The sequence below is a fragment of the Canis lupus genome, chromosome 21, assembly GCF_048164855.1.
Source record: "Canis lupus baileyi chromosome 21, mCanLup2.hap1, whole genome shotgun sequence".
In the NCBI taxonomy this organism is placed as follows: Eukaryota; Metazoa; Chordata; class Mammalia; order Carnivora; family Canidae; genus Canis; species Canis lupus.
In genome coordinates, this window is record NC_132858.1 from 24,190,399 (window position 1) to 24,214,657 (window position 24,259).

At 45.6% G+C, this 24,259-nt stretch overlaps 2 long non-coding RNA genes across 20 annotated transcripts in view; one reads left to right on the forward strand and one right to left on the reverse strand.

Annotated features, from left to right (window-relative positions):
- LOC140612908 (uncharacterized) overlaps nucleotides 1-12,099 on the reverse strand; it is a 32,932-nt gene extending 20,833 nt beyond the window's left edge. Inside the window, exons 1-6 of one of the 7 annotated variants that reach the window (XR_012014036.1) lie at nucleotides 11,049-11,400; nucleotides 10,720-10,927; nucleotides 10,178-10,265; nucleotides 8,204-8,351; nucleotides 6,935-7,027; nucleotides 6,141-6,815 (exon numbers count right to left, since the gene is read on the reverse strand). This is a non-coding gene — a long non-coding RNA (uncharacterized lncRNA). Of the gene's footprint in view, nucleotides 1-6,140; nucleotides 7,028-8,054; nucleotides 8,352-10,177; nucleotides 10,266-10,719; nucleotides 10,928-11,048; nucleotides 11,405-11,563 lie in introns of those variants that run through there. The other 6 variants (XR_012014035.1, XR_012014034.1, XR_012014037.1 and 3 more) reach the window with 6 other exon arrangements.
- Nucleotides 8,690-23,692, forward strand: LOC140612907 (uncharacterized). Of its 13 annotated transcripts, none has more exons than XR_012014019.1 (12): nucleotides 8,690-8,823; nucleotides 10,983-11,162; nucleotides 11,264-11,346; nucleotides 11,940-12,545; nucleotides 13,202-13,970; nucleotides 15,162-15,323; nucleotides 15,577-18,428; nucleotides 19,125-20,189; nucleotides 20,579-20,987; nucleotides 21,655-21,814; nucleotides 21,935-22,113; nucleotides 23,522-23,678. It is a non-coding gene; the product is annotated as an uncharacterized lncRNA (long non-coding RNA). The 13 variants fall into 13 exon arrangements; XR_012014021.1 differs by having other exon boundaries at nucleotides 20,662-20,987; XR_012014023.1 differs by having other exon boundaries at nucleotides 15,577-16,226; nucleotides 18,372-18,428; nucleotides 19,125-20,987; nucleotides 23,522-23,671.
- Nucleotides 23,693-24,259: the final 567 nt, after the last annotated feature.

The following is a 24,259-nucleotide window of genomic DNA, read 5'->3' on the forward strand; positions in this document are numbered from 1 at the left end:
TGAAAGGGCACCACAGTGAATAGAAGATAATTCTCTTGGACATGAAATGCAATCAAGTCAAGACCCATATTTTATCTCTGCTGGAGGCAGTCTTATTTGTTAGTAAAGTGCAGGGATAATCAACCATTGTTCCTCCTGCCAAGACTGTCAAAACAAATACAAGCTTCTTCGCTCAGTGCTAAAAATGTCTGAGCCTTTGGAGAACAGCTGGGCAGAAAGCAATCTTGCTCAATTTCAGCACGTTTTCCCCCAAGTATTAGGCTGTCCGAACGCAGCCCACATCAAAGCATTGCAGACACCCACTGCAGGGACAGACCTGTCATGAGAACATGGCCCTATCAAACTCCAGCAAGCAGAACACACAATGAAACCACTTTAAACGTGTCCAACTCCCTGTCTAAAGGAGCAAGGACTTTGAAGCACAGAAAACCTACTCTAAACAAACCATCCTTTGAGTTGCTTTTTATAAATACACAAAAATAATGCTGGTCTGTTTGCAAAATATCGTGTCTTGATAAGGCTCCGGGAGCATTAGAGATGATGTATGATTTCTTGGCTTAGCATACCAAGGTTGCCTAAAGGATATTTCCCCTAAGCATCTGCAGGATGATTCTGCATGCCATGAAGTCAGCTTTTACTAAAGTATGTCGTCTTTGTAGCTCTGTGAGTTGTTAATTAAGAGGTGTGTCAGGATGTTTGGGGATGCACAGAAGAGTATAGCAACTCAACTGGCTTAAACGATAGGAATATTTATTTTATTAAGTAACAAAATCTGGGCTATATCACATAGGACATGGTGACTGTAGTTAAGAATGCTGGATTTCATATTTGAAAGTTGCTAAGGGAATAGTTTTTAAAAGTTCTCATTACAAGAAAATAAAGTTTATGCTTGGTGGCAGGTGTTAACGAGATTTATTGTGGTGATAGTTTTGCAACGCTTGTAAATATTGAATCATCATGTTGCGCACCTGCATATAATGTCATATGCCAATTATGCTACAAATTTTGAAATCTATCAATAAACAAACAAGAATCCCAGAGATAGAATAGTTTCAGATGGACTAACCCAGTGACCTAAATGGGTCATCGAAGACTCAAGTTCTTCCTAGCTTACTGCTCTTCCATCCTCATGCTAGGTCCCCTTGTGGTCATAGGATGGCTGCCAGAGTTCCAGGCCTCACATCTAGATACTAAAGGGCTAGAAGAGTAGCCCTCCCTAGGGGAGTGTCCCTATGGGCTTCTCTTTTATAGGTGAGAAAAAGTCTTTGCAGAAGGCCTCTCAGTGGATGCCCCGTCGTGTTTAATTGGTCACAACTGTGTCATATTCCTGTGCCTAAGCTAATCACTAGAAAGATAAATGAGATTGCAATGCAACCATTATGTCTAAACTTATGTCTAAACCTAGGGATAGGGCCATCCTTCCATAACCATTATGAAGGAAGGGTGGACACCCAAGTAAATGTGGGATCCTGCCAGCTAAGATCAAAGGGGAACAACCTGCTGGGGAGGCAACCACCTGCGTCTGTTACAGTTGGGATGCAGGCCAAAATAAGTTTGGCTTAAATGAATGTTTGGCTTAACCAATATGCAGAAAGCTTTTTTGATTGTGGCCTTGGCTATTAAAAATTATTCTGGGGGCACCTGAGTGGCTCAGTTGGTTGTGTTGGACTCTTGGTTTTGGCTCAGCTCATGATCTTAGTGACTGAGATGGAGCCCCGCGACGGGCTCTATGTTTGCTTGGAATCTGCTCGAGATTCTCTCTCCCTCTCCCCCTCCTCACGCTTGCTTTCTCTTTCAAATAAATAAAAGCTTGAAAAAAAAACCCACAAACATTATTCTGAAACCTGCTTTTCTCTGTATTGCGTAAAGTGGAAGGCCACTTTATGGCCTTTATGTGTCTATACCTAATAGCATCCCTCTTCTCCCACCCTTGAAAACTCCTCCTTTATCCCATCTCAGGATGGCAGGAGTAGGCCTTGACACTGTGTCTATACCGTGGGCTCCTGCCTCCCTGGTCCCAGATGATTGCAACAAAGGTGCACAGTGGACCCTAGCTGGACCGATCAGCCTCTCTTCCCTTGGAATTTGGAATGGGGGCACTATTCTAAGTTTGTGTTCACATCTTTGTGTGATTGGGCCTGTAATATAAAAGCTCCTGAATCAGAAGGTGTTTTTATGCCATTTGAGTTGTAAAGAAAAAGCTGATGCTTGGGAAGGTGACAATGGAAAACACAGAGAGAAGTGGACACGAGTTTTTGCTCTGCAAGATACCTTGAAATGCCCCTTCCCAGGCCTCCATCTAAATCCAGATCCAAGCAAGGTCCGAGGAGTCCTGGCCAGCATTGTGAGAACACGATGTCCCTTCTCAGGGATGACCGAGGCTCCCCCAGCATTGGGAGATCATCCTTAACAACTTTCAGTTCTCATTAAACAGAACACTGTGTATAGAGAGCAGGAGACAATGAGTTATACCTGTCATAAGTCTGTCCCAGAACTGGCTACCAAAGTTGGCTTTGTTTGATGCTAAGTCTTCACTATTGGTTCAGTTTCCAATGCTTTCGTTCTTTTCCCCCAAAAAAAGTGTTTAAAGAGAACACTCAAGAGTACAAATGAGAAGTCGGGGGGAGCACTGTGCGTGGACCGGGGTGGAGAGGGGTGCAGGGAGTGGGGTGACAGGGACAGACTCAGCTCCAGCTATTTGCTCTCCGGAGGCCTCTGGGTTAGCCTTGTCCTCACCACGAACTCTGCAGCGATCACGATGAAACCACCAGGGAGGAAGCAGAGTCTCAGGGCAGCAGGCGGACTCTGTTGGGTTTCACACGCCTAGAAAGCTGTGGAGGGAGATCTTAAGCCCAGGTCTGAGAACTGAAGCTGATGACGTTTCCATTATTCTGTGTTTTATACATTTTTAAAAATTACCTTGTTTGGAGGTCCGGCTGGGTGGATGCTGGCTCACAGACTTTGGACTCTATTAGGACTTGCGCAGGCGAGGATATTCTGTACATTTGGGGGAAGAGACGGTGATGTGGGACCCATCCTAGCACCAGATCTCTGAAGGGTACTTTTTTTTTTTAAAGATCTTATGTATTCACTTGACCCAGAGAGAGAGAGAAAGAGAGCAAGCACAAGCAGGGGGAGCAGCAGGCAGAGGAAGAGGGAGAAGCAGGCTCCCTGCTGAGCAGGAAGCCCAATGTGGGGCTCGATCCCAGGACCTCAGCTCATGACCTGGGCCCAAGGCAGACGCTTAACCCACTGCACCACCCAGGTGCCCCATTTTTGCAATTTCTAAGTTGAGCAACACTATATCTGCAGGAAATAGCTATTTCTGACACCTTATTTTTGAAGGTGGAAAACCCCAAAGCCAGAGTGCGGTGGGTGATGGGGTGCAAGATCCTTAGCTGGACCCAGAAACACATGGCAGCCCTCTGGTTCCCACTCTCTTAGTAGGGGTGCACTCTCAAGCTGCTGGTTTTTCTTGCGTAATTAAAGCCGATTGGAGTTTTGGAGTTTGGCTTTGCGTTGGTTTTCGTTTCTCTTCCACATACTCCGACTCACGCACTGTCTGCTGCTGTCAACTAGCAACCCTGTTGGAGGAGCCTCAGTCCCACCTGCTGCCAGCCTGTACCAACACCACTCAGACTGGCGTTAGGTAGCTTCAGACAGAACCAGTTGCTTCAGTGTGGTTTGTTCCCCACATGACTATCATCTACGTTTAGGTCGAACTTTCCAAGCTCTCCCAACCTGACACAGAACACGTATCGCTGCCCGTCTGGACAGGAATATGTTGCAAACCAGAAGCAAAATTTTGCCCTTTCCCGCTGCTGTTCTGTAGGCCTGCTAACTCTGCTCTACCTTTTGAATGTGTTTATCTGGATTTAGAAAGCAGAGGCGTTGACTTGTTTTTCTTAATTACACAAAAATGTTACATGCTTATTTTAACGCATTCCAGGGTTGCATTAAGATGCAGAGAGAGGAAATTTGAATTGGAGTTTTTAACACTGTCAGGAGCCCTTCCTGTAAACCTTGCCAACGTCAAGAACGTCTCAAGGAATGTCAACTACAGGAAAACGCCAATCTGTCAAAATGCCCCGGGAATGGGAGATTCCAGGTTATCTCAGAGTTAGCCAGAAAATCCTTTTCGCATAAACCCTTGATGTCAAAAATATTACTGAAAAGTATGAGTCGAGTTTCCTGCCCTAAGCAGCATGGTTTACTCTTAATGCAATTTAATTCTTCTTTGATAGTTGAGGGTTAGGCTGGACCTCGGGCTAAACATTCTGGACCCCAATTCCCATTGTCCAGAAAACAAAACAGGAGATTGAGAAGAATTTGTACTTGACCCTTGGACATGTTTTTGAAGTTCATAAAGTAAGCTTTTTCTTCCACGTATTTTGCTCCTTTTCCCTTGTGTAGAAAAAAAAAAAAAAAAAAGCTGGCTCAATGGAGACTTTTGCCTGTATAAATTCCAGTTAAATCGAGATTTTACCATATTTAAATGTTCTCATCTAGGTCCAAGGAAAGATGCAGCTGTGGCCTCAGCCATGAGGAGGGGCCATCCTTCTCTACCTGGCTTCAGACCAGCCGCTGGTGGACTCGGGGGAGAAAGGGGTCCCTCCCCTAGAATGCCCCCTTTCCTCCCCCAGGTAGAGAACAGATGGCAGGGACCCTGCATTTGGGTCATTTCTTCTCAGGTCATTTGTCACTGCCCAGGCCAGGGTTCCTCAACCTTGGCACTACTGACATTTGGGTGGTGGGGAACATTGCTTTGATGGAGGGGCTGTCCTGAGCACTGTAGGAGATTTAGCAGCATTCCTGGCCTCTACCCACTAGAGGCCAATGGCATACCCCCAAGCCCCTCAGTTATGACAACCAAAACTGTTTCCAGTCATTGTCAAATACTCTCTAAGGGACAAAATTGCCCCCTGTTGAAGACTACTGATCTAAATGAAGGCACAATTCTTTTTTTCTTCCCTCCCCTCTTGTCAAGATTATGAGATCTCTTGACCTTGGCAAGTAATTTCATAACATATTTCCTGTGTTCTTTCATGGAGGCACAAAAATAATTCTCTGATGAAAGTAATATTTTGACTTGAATTGTGTGAGGCAGGCCTTGGTAAAATAAAAACTGCAGGTTCTGCATTGTTTCTGGAAGGCAGTAGATTTGTTTTCTGCATCAGGCCTGATTTTGATTTTAAATACTGAATTTTCATACTTTCCTAAATTTCCCTGACGATGACTGTCATCATGGACATCAAGTCAATGCCACAGCCATGGCCTCCTCTGTTGTGCTGTCATCCTCAATTTCATGTGTGTCTACCTCAGAAGTAATCTTACCACTGTTACTGCATCATAATGCTTAATAGATTTTTCATCCATTGGTTTTTCAAATCCATTATTCTCTCTCTCTAGTGGATTATGTTCAAATTTTTATATTCTTAAAGAATATTTAGTAGATTTCAAAAATCTGCTAATTTGGTAAAATTCGGGGGGGGGGCTACTTTCATATCCCTGATTTTAAGCCTATGGAGAGTTAGTTTGGCTGTAGAAAGAGGTAGAAGAGGGATCCCTGGGTGGCTCAGCGGTTTAGCACCTGCCTTTGGCCCAGGGCGTTATCCTGGAGTCCCAGGATCGAGTCCCACGTCAGGTTCTTGGCATGGAGCCTGTTTCTCTCTCCTCCTGTGTTTCTGCCTCTCTCTCTCTATGTCTATCATAAATAAATAATTTTTTTTTTTTAAAGAAAGAGGTAGAAGTTAAACTTTTTTGGATAGGCAGATTTTCTGATTAAGGGAGTTATCCCACATATGCTGATTATCAATTTTCAAACAATATTTTATATTATACGTGTATAGGAACACACAATTTTCCAGATTCATAAGATTTTTGTTTTAGGGTTATTCTTAGAGTGTACAAAACAGGATACAGAGCTATGGGTAATCTCTGACTATATAAAAAATTTCCATGTACAAAGAGCCTAGGATATAAAAATTTAAACAGTTGTATTGTTTCTTGCTAATTTTTTTCCTATAAAAATTTTTCTATAAACTGTTGTTTATATAAATTACCTTTTCAGGTAGCATATTCTCAGAAAGTTCACTAAAAATACAAAAAAAAACCAAAAAAACAAAAAAACAAACAAGCTCTGAAATGGTGCAATTTTACTCATTGTATCAACCACTGAGAGAACCTCATTATTAAAATTTAGAAAATGTTTTTTTTTTTCCAGCCTGTTTTTGCTTTGCAAAACTTAGATCACTCTAAACAAACAGTTCTTCACCTGGTTTCTTTTTATCACAGTAAGCAGGGATATAAATATATCTAGTGTATCCAAACTGTCCCCCACTGTGGGACTTGGGATAATTTGCAGTTCTTCATTATTCTATGGCTAATGCCACAGCGAAAAGCTTTACACATAAATCTTTGCACACATGTCTGAGCTGCACTTGCAATGAAAACTTGAAAAGACGAATGCACAGGGTCAAGGGGTATGAATGTTTTAAGATTCAATACACCCGGCCAGATGACCTCCAGAAAGGCTGTGCCCATTTTCAGTCTCTTTATTGGCAAGTCTCTTGAAGGGCTTCCATCTTGTTCTGTCAGCCTCCAGGTCTGTGAAGACATTTCCCATGGGATGTTCTTTAGATATGTCCATGTAATAAGATCCATCTCAAGATATCTGTCGACAGCCCCCTGGGCCCATCTCAAACCATCTGTCAGTGGCAACTCTAATATATTTTGGGAAGATGCTGATGTAGTTGCCAAAAACAAATTTGCAATTGAATCAGGTTTTCCAATCAGTTAAGTTGCAGAATTGAACTCTGTGAATGACATGTGACAATCTTAATACAATATCCAGAGACTTCATGTAGGGACATGTCCTTGTAGACTTAAGAGCAGCTGCAAGGGGTGGGGGGTTTGGGGGGGGGGTGTGGATTACCTTTCACATGAATTCTGTAGAGCTCTCACCATCCCAACCATGTTGTAAACTTGGCAGCAAGAATCGATTGCCAAGCTTTAGCTTCAGGCAAGACTGGGGAGAAAAACACCTCTTTGATGCAGGACTGCATCACTGAGGAAGTGCTGCCTACCATCAGACTATCACACATGCAATTCGTACCTTGTAGTGGGTATATATTCTGTGCCACCAAAGGATCTCTGACCAAGACAAGTAAGTGTGATGACTTATGTGCTTCCAGGAAATGGAAAGGATCAGCTTTTCTCTCTCTACTCTACAAAAATGTTCTGTAAATCAGAAGGCACTGTGCCCATATGAGTTTATTACGGTTGTCACTGTATTGTTAGGAGCTCTGAACTGACTCTGAGTTCTGGATATTAAAACATTGAGGAACTATCTATTTCATTTTGGATGCACAAAATTGTAAGTGCCAGTAATTGCCTGGTGTCATCTCTCCACCCCTCCCTGGTCACTTGCTCTCTATAAAGAATCACAAAGCCCAAAGACTTCAGCTTTCAAGAAGTTGGCATCTATTTCAAGCATTTCAATGGCTAGGGTTGTCTCTGCGCTCAAATGGATGAAGTAGTCACAGGTTCTCTTTGTTTTGTACCACTGGCTAATTGAGTCACTTTCTGAAGTGTCACAGACAGCATAAAGTCCCTAGATACCCATTGTTCCTTAGCTCACTGGACAATACGGTCCCCTTGGCATCCAGGTGGAATGAAACAAACCCCCAAAGCCAGAACAGATAGAAACCACAGGCAACATAACAAACAGAGCCCAGGGCCCATCACTCTGCCAGTGCGGCAAACTGGAAAGGCAGGCCTGACTTGAAAGGCTTCTCACTATAAATAGTTCTACTGAGAATGGGTTTTTCTTAGCCACCCTCAGACAACCTCAAAGCCTCCTAAGCCCTTCTCCTGTTTGTGTCCTGTTGGGGGTAACAATGGCCTGAATTCTTTCTGGTATCACAAGGCAGCCAAAACTCAACCAGTGGCATTCTCCTGGAGTGGAGACCAGAATCCAGCCTATGTCATCTGCATGTGTTCTATAGTTCTACTCCCACCCTGAATATTGGGAGAGGAGTTGGGATTAGAAGACCTAAAATATTTAAGGCACCTTTATTATTTCATGTAGTCATCCCAGGAATTCTATAAACCAAGACTTTATATCTGGAACCTGAGGCCCAGAAAAGTTGAGCGTCTCATCCAAGGTTACACAGGAAAGAAATGGCAAAGCCAGGGCACAAACCACAAACCGCCTGATCTGAAGGTCTCTGTTCTCCCCGTCACTGCATAGTGGAGGCTTGGGCGGAGAGATTCCTCCGGGTTGGCTTCTGAGAGGACATTGTGCCCACAGATCCACAATCTCCCATCTCTTTCTAAGAGTTGCTGTTGAGCTGTTCAGGGAAGTGAAAGGAAAACAAGTGAATCACAGAGAGATCTAATCAGAATGAGACCTCAAGAGATTTTTATCACTTTAATGAAAAACTGCTGTTACAAGACAGAGTATGCTGCTTATAAATTTGTGATTTTTTTATGTGTTAATTTTTCTGTCTAAATGAACTCATACTATCCTCTATCAAAACAAATAATTTCCATATCTTCTTCCAGGTTTTTGTTAGGCCTCAACTCCTATGACCTAGCAGCCTTGACCATTTACTCTACATGTAGAACTTGTAATTGCCTTTTTCTTCCATCCTGAATCAGTGTGGAATTTTAGGAAATTCTAGAATGTATGATTATGGCAGGAACAGGCTGCCCAGTGAGGGTCCAATTTCCCAGTCTCCTCTGCCTCTAGCTGGGCCCATGTGACTAGAAAGTCCCAAGAGACTGTGAGGTTGTTGCCAGTCCCAAGTAGTTAAGTAGCAGGTAAGCTCTTTCAAACTCCCTCTCTCCCCTTCTACCTGGATGCAGAAAGCTTTGAGGCTCTAGGAAAATGATTCTCAAACTCAAATATGCATCAGAATCAACAGGAAGGCTATTTTTTTAAGATTTTATTTATTTATTCATGAAAGACATAGAAAGACAGGCAGAGACATAAACAGAGGGAGAAGCTCCCTGTAGGGATCCCGAGGATCCCGGGATCACGTCCTGAGCCGAAGGCAGACACTCAACCACTGAGCCACCCAGGCGTCCCAACAGGAAGGCTATTAAAATACAGATTGCTGGGCACCACCCTGGAGTTCTCATTCTACACATCTGTTTGGGATCCAAGAATTTACACATTGTGTGAGTTCCCCACTGCTGTTGCTGCTGGTCTGGGGACCATGCATTGGAACAATCGCCCTAGGGCAATGCTCTGGTGAAATACTGATTGTCCTTTGTACACCTCTGGGGGTATCTTGAACATACTGGTGCCCAAGCTGCTACTCAAACCAGTGAAATCGGAATCCCCTAGTGTGGGGCCCATGTAGTAGCATTTTTAATGCTCACTAGGTAATGACAAAGTACAATGAAAGTAGAAAACCATCCCCTTAAGAGTGCAGCCTTACAACTGAAGCAACTTGAGTCCTTCAATCGCCAAGTGTAGGAGAGCAGCCCATCAGGGAGAAGGATCCACTTTAGATTGTGATACGAATAAGAAACTTGTATCGTGTCAGGCTGCTGAAATTCTAGAGATGATTTAGTTACCAAAGCCAGCCTTATCGTAATTTGATAACATAACGATTAAGAACAAGCTTTCAGAAATTCTCGTTTTTACCTCCTGCTTTGTTCTGCTCTGAGAAGAGTATGGATTTGATTAGTTCCAAGACAGTTATTGGCTCGCACTTTCCAAAGGTGGACATTGCAACAGAAATGAAGTTGTAGCACAGGCAACAACACAGGAACCGTCTTTTCTTCTTTGCCTTCCCTGGGGCCAGAAAGACGGGGCAGCCCTAGATGCCCCCTCTCCCCACCCTTTCTCTCTCGCTCCTTGGATACACATTCGTCCTCCCACCGGAAGCAGATTCAGAGTTCTTGATTTGGCCAAAGGAACCAGATTGGGGCCCAGCTGGAGTGGCTTAGCCTACCCCGCCCCCCCCCCAGCTCCCCCCCCCCCCCCCAGTCTGCAAACCCACACGGTCAAGTTTCCGGGCTTAGCTGTCCCAGAAAAGGAAGGTCTAGGCCAACTGATTATTTCTGAGCATTGGAACTGAACGACGAAGAGCAAGAGCATGAGGTCCAGTCTTACCTGAACGTTCATTAAGGTCTTGGACCAAAGCGGTCTCTAAAAACAACTTACTTGTGGGGCACTAGGGAGAGATGGGGTTGGTAGGCCAAGGCAGGATTCGGGTGATTCTGGGTCCCCTGCCAAACGTCATCTTCCACGTCTTAGCTAAAAAGACAGAGTAACAGAGAGAATACCCCAAGCACTTAAAAGGCATATGGCGACAAAGACGTGGGGGACCTTTACTGAGGATTCCAACCCATGTCTATTCACTTTTAGGTAGGCCCCGCAATAACTTGAATAATAAACTAGACAGATTTCCCCCCCATAAAAATGTCAGTTTCAGATGGAAGGGAACGGAAAAGCTAATGACTCTAGAAGCATGTTTTTGCACATCTTGCTTTCTCACGATAAACGTAAAGGGAACGTACCACCCCTCGGGTGGGGCTCACTTTCCCGGCTGGAGGACTGTGCGCGGCCCTTCCTCGGGCAGCTCTTATTCTCGAAGCTCCCTCTCCCTTTTCCTAGAGGGAAACGGGCAACTCTTTGAGGCCCCAGAAGCAAAATCCCACCCAAGTCGGTGGAAGCCCAAAAGTCAATGGTGTAGAATCACGTACCCGCGGGTCTGGAAACGGGGTTTGCTCGCACACAGGCTGATTCCAAAGCTCGGGCACAGGACGCCCGGGGCGCTCAGGGGTTGAGCGTCTGCCTTCCGTCCAGGGCGCGACCCCGGGGTCCCGGGATCGAGTCCCGCGTCGGGCTCCCTGCGCGGAGCCTGCTTCTCCCTCTGCCTGTGTCTCTGCCTCGCTCATGAATAAGTAAAATCTTAAAACAAAACAAAACAAAAAACAGAAGCTCAGGCACTGTAGTCAAGACCCAGTGTCTCTTGTTCTCTTCCCGGCTTGGCCATTCGCCACCCCGAGGCTCCCCCTCGGCTCCTTCCTACCGGGCCTCCGGCTTCCCACCTCATTCAAGTCCAGCACCAACTGCACGAGAGTCTCCCTCCCACAATGCCCACCGGAAGTCTCACCACCGCTCTAAAGGGCGCTAATCAAGTCACGTGAGTATCAATGAACCAATCATTGGCGGCCTGGGAATGTAACGCACTGATTGGCTGAGCCTGTGTCACGTGCTCCCCTCTGGCTTCCCACCTCATTCAAGTGCCCCAGGAACAGCGCAAGTCTCCCTCCCACAATTCCCACCAGAAGTCTCACCGCCACTCTAAAGGGCTCTAATGAAGTCACGTGAGTATCAAGGAACCAATCACTGATGGCCACGGGAGTGCAACGTACTGATTGGCTGAGCCTGTGTCACGTGCCACCCTCTGGCTTCCCACCTCATTCAATTCAATTCCAGCGCGAGACTCTCCCTCCCACAATTCCCACTGGAAGTCCCCCTCCCCCCCCACCCCTCCCACCCCCCCCCACCCCTCCCACCCCCCCCCCCACCCCGGCTTCCCACCTCATTCAAGTCCAGCACCAACAGCATGAGAGTCTCCCTCCCACAATTCCCAGCGGAAGTCTCACCGCCGCTCTAAAGGGCTCTAATGAAGTCACGTGAGTATCAAGGAACCAATCGTTGGCGGCTGCGTGAGTGCAACGCACTGATTGGCTGAGCCTGTGTCACGTGCGTTGGGGCGCTCGGCCTCTAAAATCACGTGACTGAGAAGGGGCCGGGAAAGGGCTGGTGGCCTGGTGACCCGGGTCTGGGCGACCACGGAGCCCGAGGGGCCCCCAAGGTCCAGAGTCAGCGCCTGAGACTCGGTGACGTGTTTCCCCCCCCGGGTGGGCGGCCGCTCAGCGGGCCCGTCCGACTCCCCTCTCGGCTCTTCCAACAGTCGCCATAAAGGGGGAAGATGGAGGCCAGCATCAGCCTGTAAAGGGACCACCCCTCGGGGCGGAGAAGGGGAGACCCGGCCATCGCCCTTTCCCTGGGCAGGGCGGCGCCCGGGCCCAGGAAGCCAGGAGCCAAACCCGAGGGCTGGCGGTAAGTCCCTTCCGGCCGAGGACCCGCCGGGCAGAAGCGGCCTCCTCTGCGGCCTCCCCCTCCACCCCCTTGACACACACGGATCCTTTCATGATGCTCCATGGAAACCAGAGATGGAATGAACCAGAGGCGGTCAGTGGAACCATTGTTCTCCCTTGTAAAATAACTGAACCCTTGTTAATGCGTCGCCAGTCTCTAATTTCTCCCCGAGAGCTCCCCATTGGTTGGTGGCCGTCAACAGGAAACTTGAAACCCCTCAGTCCTCCTTTGTAGGACCGCCTTGTTGGTGGGCAGCTGCAGAGGCCTTGCCATCGCGGAGCTGGTGCCCCGGGCGTGCATCGCGGTGGCAGATAGATGAGCCGTCTGCAGCTGTACGGACAGAACAGCCCCGGAGGGGAAACTGCATTTCTTCAGGAGGCAAGCAAAGGCTCGGAGATGAGGAAAGAAGCGTTTTTAAGTAGGTGGCAGATTTTGCAAGGACGGTCATTTGCAAAATAACTCATGGTTTTACCTGGTGTACAAGCAGCAGGCCCCACGCTGGGGCTGGAGGAGAATTCAAAAAAAAAAAAAAAAAGTCCTTTAATTTCCCGCCGGCCAACTGAATCTGGATCCTGCTACTGAGGATCCTGCAGCTTTGGGGGTACAAGGAAATCGCAAGGCAGGGTGGGCTTGAGAGCTGCTCCCAGCTGTGGCTCCTTCCCATGCCGGGGGGGAGCCCAGGACGGCTCCCTGGGAAGGTGAGGAGCTGGGGCTCTGGGGCCAGACTGTCTGGGCCTGAGTCCCGGCTCCCACGCTCACCGGCTGTGGGGCTGTGGAGTCCCCTCACCTTTCTCTGTGGCAGCTACTTATCCGGATCGCGGGAGTAATAACGGTACCTACCCTAATGGGCTGTTGCGAACGTTAAATAAGTTATTATATGCAAAGTGCATCCAAAGTGCATCCGGTGTAAACTATTCTTATTGTTACTCACTGCAGAGGTAAACAGAGCAGCGTAACAGAACATGATGTGTCGTCTTCTCTTTCCTGGAGTGATTGATCCCGGGGTACAGGGCAGCCTCCATGGAGCAGCTGAACCTACACCCAATACCAAGGATCAGATCTGTATTTCCTTAGGGGTCTGGCACCTGCGCTTCCACCAGATAAGGACTCGGAGTCATCACCACCCTCTTCTGTGGACCTGCCTCTTACTAGGATGATGAGCAACCAAATTCTGTCTGAAACTCTACCCACGGGAGTGTGATCGCAGCCTTTTACCTCGCGGAAGTCTTCATGGCTAACCACAATGGCCAAATAGATAGTTCTCCAAATCTGGCTTATTCTTACTCCTTTAAAATGTAAGCTGTGTGAGGTTGGGGAGCGTGTCCTACCCGTTGGCCACTGTCTCCCTGTCTAGAAGCAGGCGGGCACTGGATTTGTTTATTGAGGGAATACATGGATGAATGGATAAGATCAGCCTCAACTTTCACTGCACGTGGAACATCATCAGCCGCATAGTCCCAAGTTAAATTTTGCCCAGTTCCATTGTCTCAGCAGCAACTGCTGCATGGTGCTCAGACCTGCTGGTGCCTCCTGGAGCCTTTGTAGTTTTCCACCCTGTTACAGTTGGTGGGGAACCCCCCCAACCCCGTCCGACTTGCCCAGAAAAAAGAAATTAAAGTGTAGTCTAAATCTATTCCAGGGAAAAACAAAAAAGGTCTTCTCCAAATAAAAAATAAAATCAAGCAATATTGTCTATGAAAAGTGAAATAATTGTTCACACACCAAATGGATTACTGGGACCAAATGGATTCCTGGATGCATCCGATGAAAACCTAGGTGGTGTCTTCTAGGTTGATTCTGGGGTCTCTGCACTTTTCACTGCTGTGAGCTGTTTTGCGACATTGTAAGTTGTAGCTCACCCACAGCAATACAAATAATCCTTTTCTGTAGACAAGGGTATGAGTTTTCTACTGCTGTTTAACAAACTACCACAAATTGAACAGCTTCCTATAATAACGTTCATGTAGGATCTTGGATTTTCCGTGGGTCAGGAGTCCAGGTTCAGGTTAGCCGGGTCTTCTGCCCAGGGTTTCAGTGCCCTAATATCCTGAATTCGTCCCGCAGTTAGGGGTCTGAGGTCCCTGCTTTCTTGCTGGCTGGCACTTGTCAGGTTCTAGAGGCCCCTTGCCATTGCCTACAGTGTGGTCCTACAGTGTGGTCTTCCCCAGCTCAGCAGCATGCTTCTCGGAGGTCTCAGAGGCTGGCGGATCTCTCCTACTTCAAATCTCTTCCTTCAAGGAGGGTCCAATAGCCTTTAAGGGTTCTATTAATTAGGTCAGCTCCACTCAGGGATAATCTCTTTTTTGATTAATTCAGAGTCTCAAAGATTTAATTATCTCTGCAAAATCCCTTCACCTTTGTTACCTGCTGTAACTTGATCAGCAGGAGAAATCTATCAGCTCCACAGCCCGCCCAGCCTCAAGGGGAGGGGACCCTATGGGATGTGTGCCCCAGGGGCCAGGCATGTTAGGATTCTGCTTACAGAAACAAGCAAGTGAATTTTGAAAATTGTCCCCACCATCCTCCCCGCAGCCAATTTTGCATCTATTTAGCAAATTTGTATCAGCCTCTCTGTGTAGGTACCTGCGTTTGAATGCCGCTCCTTTCAATCTGTTCCTTTTTTCTTAACTTTTTTTTTTTTAAGATTTTTTATTTATTCATTCATGAGAGACACACAGAGAGAGGCAGAGACACAGGCAGAGGGAGAAGCAGGCTCCATGCAGGGAGCCGGACGTGGGACTCGATCCCCCACCCCGGGATCACGCCCCGAACCAAAGGCACTCAAGTGCTGAGCCACCCACATGTCCCATCAACCTGTTCTATCATCTTACTGGTTCTCTACTTAATGAATAAATTCAGTAAAATCTTTGGCGTGTGCTCATTATACATCACGATGAACTATGACTTTACCTTTAAAATTACTATCCTTTAACATCACTTTAATATTAATAGTTATTTCATAGATTTTCCTAAAAGCAATAGATGCTTTGCTTACTTTTACATGCATAATTAATGAGCTCTTTCTCTTTTCCAGAAATTACCCCAAAGAAGTATTCAAATTGTACCTCTTGGGACCTAATAGTATTTGCTGTTTCGAGAGGATGAGGTTTCTCGCTTTTTCTGATCTCATTTTACATGGCTTAATCCTGGCACCCAGTCGCACCACTACCATTGCCTTAGCATTAAAGATGGTCAGGTAACAGCCTCACCTCACCACCTCTAGGTTGATTTCCTTCTTAGGAACAAGAACTATCAAATAGCCCTACCAATCTTGTCTTGGAATCTTGGGATTTTGCTACTGGGAGGGGCAGAGAGTTTTCTTCTATGTCTGACACCTTTGTGGGGGGGAAAAGTCAGTAAAATTAGATATTACCTGCCTGTGCTTAGCAGGGTGCCTGGGTTACAGTAAAGGGCAATTCTCTGCTTCCTTTCTAGCATACTGTGCCAAGTGAAGAGAGGAAAAACATGAGGGGTTCCCGGGTTCCCTGCCTGTATCCTGGGACCAAACCCCTTGAAGGCAGGGCGAGTCTTTGACATGGGAGTATGACCTGTAGCCCAGTCCTGCCCGCCTTCCTAAGCAAAGCACAAGCTTGCTTCTGCCGGAGAAGCAAATGAAAGCTTAATATCACCTAAATAATACATAATAGTGGTATCATTATCCTGTCTTCTCCCAGTCTGCTAAGTTTGTAATGCATAAACGCTTATTGGATGAATGAAATCAAACGACATGAACTGTTGTAAAGTGGAAGGAATGATTCTGATTAGTCTGGCAAAGCCCAAGGCCACAGGAACTGTATTCTGCTTCCCTTTCTCCAGTGCAGAGCCAGGCTGGCATTGTGGGCAATCATCACAAAACAATTTTCCTGTCCAAGTTAAAAAGGTGGCCATCCAGCCCTTAGAACTTGCTGCCCTCCTTCCCCATGCCACCTCCCTCTCAAGTTCTGTCTGTCTCTGCCTCTGTCTTCCAAAGCAAAGGCTGCATCGTCATGGCTCTTGCCTCCAAAGCCATTAACAAGTATTGAGCATGTTTCAGCAAGGTGTGTCCTGGAGAGACAGAAAACCCACATGACTGCCTTTATCCATTTTTCATGAGTACGTGGTAAGGATGAAACAACAACCTAATTTAGAAAAAGCATTAAAGAAGAGGCTTAAGATGGGGGAGGAGGGTAGTTTGCAATGTTGAACTTGAGAAGGCGTTCAAGTGTGAGCAACACAAATCTTTGCAGTAGCCTCTGAATCCACTGTTACAGGTTACGCTGTCAGCCAGCTGTATTGACTATTTTTGTGTAATTTATTTGTTAAAATTTCTGCTAATGGACACTTCTGAATCATCTTCCGCATTTAATGTACCTAATACCCATTGATCAGGTCATTGGCTTATTGGTTACCTACTTTGCTGCCAAGTGATTCTCTATGATTGCTTTCTTCATTACCCATTTTTATTCTAGGAGCAACTTCTATTGTGTCCCATTACACTAATGGAAATTATTGATATGGAAATTACGAGGCACTGAGCTTAAGAATTTTGATACACAATCATATTACATTTTTTCAGGTTGTAGAACTGCTCTTGAATAATTAGCAGTAAATATTGACATGTTAGCGATATTAGTGAATTTACTTAATTCAAAGCAAAAGAACAAGAAACATAGAAAAGAAAGTAAGCAACCAAATATTTTGCATAGCTATGTATATTTTGGTAAAAATAATTGTAGTGAGTTTGGTTTTGTGTTTAACACTCCGTGTTAAAAATTCTCTAGCATCCTTAGTTAAAAAATACAAGAATGTTTTAGATAATAGTTGCTGTAAATATGCCCATGTTATAGGTAGAAGAGTTAGCCCCAGGTAGCTAATATCTGCATTATGTTGTCTAATATGGTAGCCATTGGCCACATGTAGCTGTTGAACACTTGAAATACAGCTGGTCTGAACTGAGATATATCATAATTATAAAATGTACACCAAATTTTGAAGACTTAGTATGAAAAAATGTAAAATATGTCATCAGTGTTTTATTGATGACATGTTGAAATGATAGTATTTTAAAGAGTCGATAATAAAGTAAATTATTTAAATTAATTTCATTTCTTTTTTTTCTCCTTTTTTTTTAAGTGTGGCCGCTAGGAAAATTTTAATTACATCTATCTGTTCACATTGTATTTCCATTGGACTACCGTGGTGTAGCCCAAGTCCTAAGTGGGTAGTGTCTAGCTCTGCACTGTCCAATATGGTAGCAAATAGTCGTGCAGGACAATGCTCTCCAGATGTAAATTACTCAAAATTAAATACAGAATTCTGCCCTCGGTTGTACCAGTCAACATGTCAAATGTTATTGCCATATGTGGCCTGTAGCGACCAGCCATACGTGGCTAGTAGGACAACACAGAGAAGACTTACATCATCCCAGAAAGTTCTATTGGAAATGCTGGCCTAGCACATCGCTAAGCAAGCACTGCCTCTCTGCTAAACCATTGTCCGTTGAGGCTGTGATGAAATCCAATGAGAATAAATGTGTCATATTGAAGATAAAACTGTATAAATAGTGATAGCATGCAGTTGGCAGTAGGGATTATTAAATATGGGATTCATCCTTGGAAATGTTAAGTGCTGCTCAGGATAGAGCTTCAGACATGATTTTTATCCACTGGGGCGATCACCTAATTTTGATGGATGGAAAAGATAGAAAACGGGTGAAAAGCACTGGAAACCCTTAGGATGCCTTAATAAGTTCTAGCGAACAAGAATTTCTGTTTGAGCTCTACGCCCCTCTTCATGAGGGGTATGGTATCCAACATCCAAAGAAGTTAGACTGTGGAACAGGGTCTGTGGCCTAGCAGCCAGATGGCACTTTGCTCTCCTGGGCCTGCTGCCTTCCCGAGGTTGAGAGGGTGATGAGAACTGTGTGTTTAGGAGCTGGGGGTGCTGCAGAATGGGGAGGTCACAGACTTTAAGCACTTAAGGGAAAATTTCTATAAAGTTAGGAGGCAAAATTATTCCTTAAACCGACACTTTCGGAATCACAAGCCAAAATTAATTTCTTCAGTCTCTCTTTGCTTTTGGCCGTGACCTCTTTTCCCTAGAACCATTGAAAGCCCAGGTCAGAAGAAGACGGGGAAGGGGTTGTAGGAGTGGATGAGCGAGAGCTTCTCACTTTCTTTCATTAACACTCTCTTTGTCACCATGGCGGGGTGTGTGTGTCTGAACACATTTGTTTGAACATATACTTGATGAAACTCCTCTGCAGTCTTGTTGCCTTTATGCTGTTTGTCCAGAAGTGAAGACAGCAGGAGAACTACCCCTTGTGAGTACCTGCATGTCATTACTGCACCCATTTTTCAGAGGGGGAAACTGAGCCTCTGAGTGGTTAGTTCCACTGTCCAAGGTCACCAGGTGGTTAGGAGGTAAACCAGAACTTAAGCCCAGGTTTCCCCTGAAGCCAAACTCTTTGCTGTGCCTGTAGGGGCACCTAGATGGGGCACAGTGGGGTTCCCTGCCACCAGCATGAATATGGGTCCAAATGAGTTAATACCATATATTGCTTCTGAGGCTCAGGATTGAGCCTGTGAGAGTCTCCATGGCCTGGAGTTACAGAGGCTAAGAATCCTTGTCACTGATAAATGATCTGCAGGCTCTTAATCCTGATTCCATATTACTCATTTGTAAAGCTGTTGGCATATTTGCACTGAGCAGATTGCTCTCTCTGCCAGCTTAACTTCACATGGCAGTGTGGGATTTTTTTTTTCCTTTAAGATTTTATAAAGCTGAGTATAAAATGGGAATGTTTTCATAAACGCTTAAGCATCTTTAGTGAAGCTAATTTATAGAATGTAAATGTTCCTCTCCAGCAATTTAAATCCAAATTCCTCAGCAGTGGGGGGTTGGGGCTGAGAAACAGGAAACTGCTCCATTTCATTGTTCATGCTCAACAATAAAAAATTAAATGGCCTAAAAAGTGCAAGCCAGAGAGTTTTTTGTTTTTTGTTTTTTTTTTTTTTAGACATTCTTCTGAATCTGAATGCCGGTGATGAACACAAAAATTGGATGCTTTTCTTCGTTTCTCCCCGCGGGGCCTGACAGCCGCGCCTTCCGCCTCTGGGTGACTCACCCTGCGTGACACCATGCTAGGCACAGACCCAGCACTGTCCTGAAGTCACGTTCTCCGGCAGCTGAGCTCACCACCCTTCCCTCGGAGCGCACCTTGGGCCTGGCATGACCTGGGAGCCTGGAGCCTGGATTGTGCAAGAGCAGGAGGCCTTTCCTGTAGCGCGGGGCCCAAGTCTGGGGCGAGGCTCCCACGGAGCTACTTTCTGCTCCCGGTTTCTATCCCCATGCTTGTTTTAATGCCTGTTTTTGTTTCCAATTATGAGATGGCATGAAATCTCCCTTCTCTCTTCTGCAGACCCGGGTGGTATATAAGTTAAGTAGGATTTAACAGATCAAAAGGGGAAGTCGGGCTCCTGGGTGGCTCAGTGATTGAGCAACTGCCTTTGGCTCAGGTCGTGGTCCCAGGGTCCTGGGATGGAGTCCTGCATCGGGCTCCCTGCAGGGAACCTGCTTCTCCCTCTGCCTGTTTCTCTCTCTGTCTCTCTGTCTCTCTCTCTCTCGGTCTCTCACAAATAAATTTAAAAAAATAAAAATCTTAAAAAAATAGGGAAGACTTCTCACTTCTTGCCTATGGCTTTAGGACTTCAATCCCTTTGTTTGTCCTTTATCCCCCTCCCCCCCAAACCCAAACCACAGGAGACCTGCTAAATCCTCTCTGAATGTGATGACTTTTTTTTCTTTGAACTGTGCATAGCTGACACCATCTGAGTCTTCAGACAAGAGATTATGGACACCGTATAATGGCAGAACCAATACAACGATGAACATTTAAGAAGTACTTTGGTTGTGTCAAGTCCCATGTAATAGACCCTTCATCTCAATTCATCTTAGGACAATCTTGAGACCAGTGCTGTCATCATCATTCCCATTTTACAGGAGACCAGTGCTGTCATTCCTATTTTGCAGATGAGAAAACCGAGGCTTAGAAAGATTCCTTAACCTGGCCAAGGCCACACAGGTACATGGCATGGCAGGGTGGGCTCCCTGGTCCGTGTCACGTGTCTCTCACGTGCCTCACTGGGTGGCAGATCGCACGTGATGGCACAGAAAGACATCACTCGGGCTCACCTCCAGGCTTACAGAGACAAAAAGACCAGGTAAATTCAGGGATCTAGCGCATTATGTGACAGAGCTAGGGATTTGAGAATCCGTATTGGTCCAGAATAATGGTAGGCTGTGTTGCAGCAACAAATCCCAAAGTAGCAGTGTCTTAACAGAGTCAATGTTCATTTCTTGCTTGTGCAAAATCCACTGCGGAAGCTCAGGCTGGATGGAGACGTGGTGTGTGTGTAGATGCTTCAGCTGAGAGTCCCAGCTGAGTCCCGCCTCTGTGTCATCCCATCCCAGGCACCAGACGTGAGGGAAGAAACCTCTAAATGATTCCTGCTCTTAACATTTCCAGTCACCTCCAGCTCATCATGTCTTCCTAGATAAGGCCCCAGACACCCAGAAACAAGACAAGCACTGTGTCCTGTATGAAGTTCTGGCCCGCAGAGTGCAGGAGACTTTTAAAGTGCTGTTTTGAGGGCTGTTGTTTATGAAGTGATGGATAACCTCATCACACCTGCTGGATTTGCACATGCTGCGGGCTGTACCTTCCATTCACTCAACAAATATTTGCTGAGCACATCCGAAGAGCCAGACACTATTCTGGGCACACACCAGTGAACAAACAGATAAAGAATCCTGTCTCCATAAGGCTCGTATTTGACGGGGAGAACAGTTGGTTGGGTTTTCCAAAAGATACATGGTTTAGGCATGTTTTCTTCAGTCCAAAAGTAATATTCACTTATTCTATAAAACTTGAGAAATACAAAAAATGTTTAGAATATGCAAACGCCCCATAGGAAATGGTCATCTTCATGCAGAAATAATGCACACCTTCTATTGTATTATCTTTCTCTCTCTCTTTCCAAAACTGGAGTCATACTATTATAGTCAATTTTATGTCCTACCCCCCACCCCCCCCATTTAGATGGTATTGCAAACTGTCACAGTCCTTTCGGGCTGCTGTAACAAAATACCTGAGTCTGGTAACCTATAAACAACAGAAATTTATTTCTCACAGCTCTGGAGGCTGGCAAATCCAAGATCATTTTGCCTGAAGACTCGGTATCTGGTGAACGCCCAGTTCTTGATTTGTAGATGGCAACTCTTTGCTGTATCCTCAGTGTACCCACAGTGGAAGGGGCAAGGGAGCTCTCCAGGGTTTCACCGATGCAAGCACTAGTCTCATCCAGGAGGGCTCCAGGAGGGCTCCAGTCTCATGACCTAATCTCCTCCCACAGGCCCTACCTCCTAATACCATCACCTTGGGGTTAGGATTTCCACATGTGAATCTGGGTGGAGGACACACACACTCAGCCCAGAGCACCAACTTTTCTTACTATCGTTAAAATACGATTGTTCATCATGTTTTCCAGGCTGCATATTGCTCCAGGCTGTAGCAATACCAACTATTGAACTATTCTGCAACTGGTCTATGTTTCAGTTGATTTCAGTTTCTCACTGTGGTAAGCAACGTATTGAAGAACAACCTTGACTACGAATCTTTGGCAGCTTCTCGGATTCGTCGCTTAGAATGTAAGCAGAGAAGTGGGATTACTGGTTCAAAGGGTGTGCGAATGTTTGGGTTCTTAATAAATATTGCCAGATTGCTTTCCAGAATGTCAGCACCCATTTACATCCTCATCTGTATTTTAGGGGATGCTGCGTTGATTCTTGTGCCAGTACCCAATGGTAGACTATTTCCGATCTTTGCCAATTTGCTGCATTAAAGAATGGTATTTCATTTTAAGACTGGCTCACTGTCTCGGTCGCTCACTAATATGGGATTTGCCTAAACTTGAGTTTTAATCCAAGCTCTGGCACCTTGTAACAAGGTAGGTAACCTCTGTAAGACTCCGTTTTCTGTCAAATGGTGATATTTATTCTGACTCCTTGGGATCTGGGTGGATTAAATGTGCTCGAGTGTATGAAGTGTTTAACACTGTGCCTGTCACAGAACAACTGAATGGTAGTTATTATTACGGATGTACCAATTCAGCAATTACCTAACGCATGAAGGGTTCCAGCCTTTTTTTCCTTTCTCTGCGCTTTAGAGATGCATCTGATTTTGCATCCATCGTATTTCTAGAGAGAAATACGTCTTCTCCTCTGAAGACGGGGACACCATTCTTTTAGGGTTTTGTGAATTAGAAAGAATGAGAGATGAGAAGAACAGAGAGACACAGTGGCCAAGGGCAGATGACTCAAATCCCAGTGGCTAACAACAAATGTTTCTTCTGCACTTGGGTCTGCTGTTGTCTACAAGCAGGCAGAAGGTGGATGGGCTCAGCTAGGTGGTTTTGTTCGGACTGTGGGCTTCCTGTGCTTGGTTCCAGGCTTTGTGCTTGATCAGGGGCCTATATGGAATGAGCAGAAAATACCCAGGGCATGCTGTTGCAGTAGATCACGCCAGCAAAAGGGGTCAAGCCAAAACCCCCAGGCAAACTTAAGGTCTCTGCTGCTTTGACATCTGCTAATATTCCATTGGCCAAAGCAAGTCATGTGGCGCAGCCTAACATCAGTAGGGGTGGGAAGTCTCCTGGTCCCACAGGGAGAGAGGGAAGGGAGGGAATGTGTGCTGAATGAATGATCATAATGAATGTTTCCAGGAAATTTCAGGAAAAGCGTGCTGGATAGCGTGCAGTGTATAAAACAGGGAGGAAAGAAGAGATCATGAGACACACTGGGTATGTGTGAGATGTTACTGGTCAGAATCTTTTTAGTTTCTGAAAGCTTCTGGTTAGAAACTTGTAAATTAGTTTCATCTGTTTGGCCTGGGCTTTGTAAATGGCACTTCCCATGGGACTGGCCCAAGGTACAATGGCTTCCATGGCATCACATACTGGAAGCAATCACCATCTCTACCGCTGCACCCTATGTACTTCTTTCTCTTGGGTGTTGTAGATCTTTCAACCGTTTCCTATTTCTTTTCCTCCCTCTAGTAAAAAAGTATGGGTAGTGGCTTCCTAATTGTGACTTACCAAGTCCCCACAGGAAATGTGTCACATGTCCCTTCACCATCTCATGTAAAGGAGGGCAGACAGCATGCTTGAGAGACCTTGTTGGACATGAGGGCCCAGGGGCAGAGCGTGAGAGCAGCCTGCTGGGTCTCAGTCATGTCTCAGAAGCTCCAAATTCACTTACAGGACCTTCCAGTGAAATCAAATTGAGGGTGAGCACAGGGCGTGACATTAGGGAGATAAAGCCAGAAGAGCTCTAATGAGAGGAACCATGTCATTTCAGGATCGTTATCGTCTGAGCAGAAAGTTTCCCCTCACTTCCCTGGAGATCATTCACCTGGAACCTGACAGGAGCCGAATGTCTCTGATCTCCAGCTTTGCTTAGCTCTGCCAATGGCTGGCACATCACACACTCCCAGTGGTAGGAGGGGCTTGTTAATAATTCATCCCAAATTATAATTCTCATTCGCTCTATTGGTAGACCAGCTGAACATGGACATAACAGCTTTGCTTCTCTCTAAATGTCATCTGTCTTTAACGTTATCCAAAACATTTTTGTTTTGTTTTAAAGAGAACAGTGCTCTTTAAAAACTCCAAGCCAAGAAGAATGATAGACTGTATCAAGAATTGCACTAAATGATGTGCCTTCAGCCTTCCTAGAGCTGTGACATGGTGCTTCAGTGGCCTCCATACCCACTGGGCTTCCACTGGGATCATGGGCAATATGTGAGCCTTTAAATATGTATGTACATTTGAGTGTTTGGGGGTAGGGAGTGCTCTGTAATCCTGTGTCAAGTCATTAGGGGACATTTTCCAGAATTTTGAAAATCTACAGCCAGATTGGCTATCTTTCTGTATTTCCATAAAAAGAGGGGAGTGTTTATATAAAATCTTCCCTCCCTCCTGTTTCTCCCTCACTCCCCCAATCCCCAAATGGTTGCTCTTTTTTCAATTTTTCTTTCTTGAAGTTTCATTATAAGCAATATTTTCATGTGCTTAAGAGCTTAGACTCAGAAGTTGG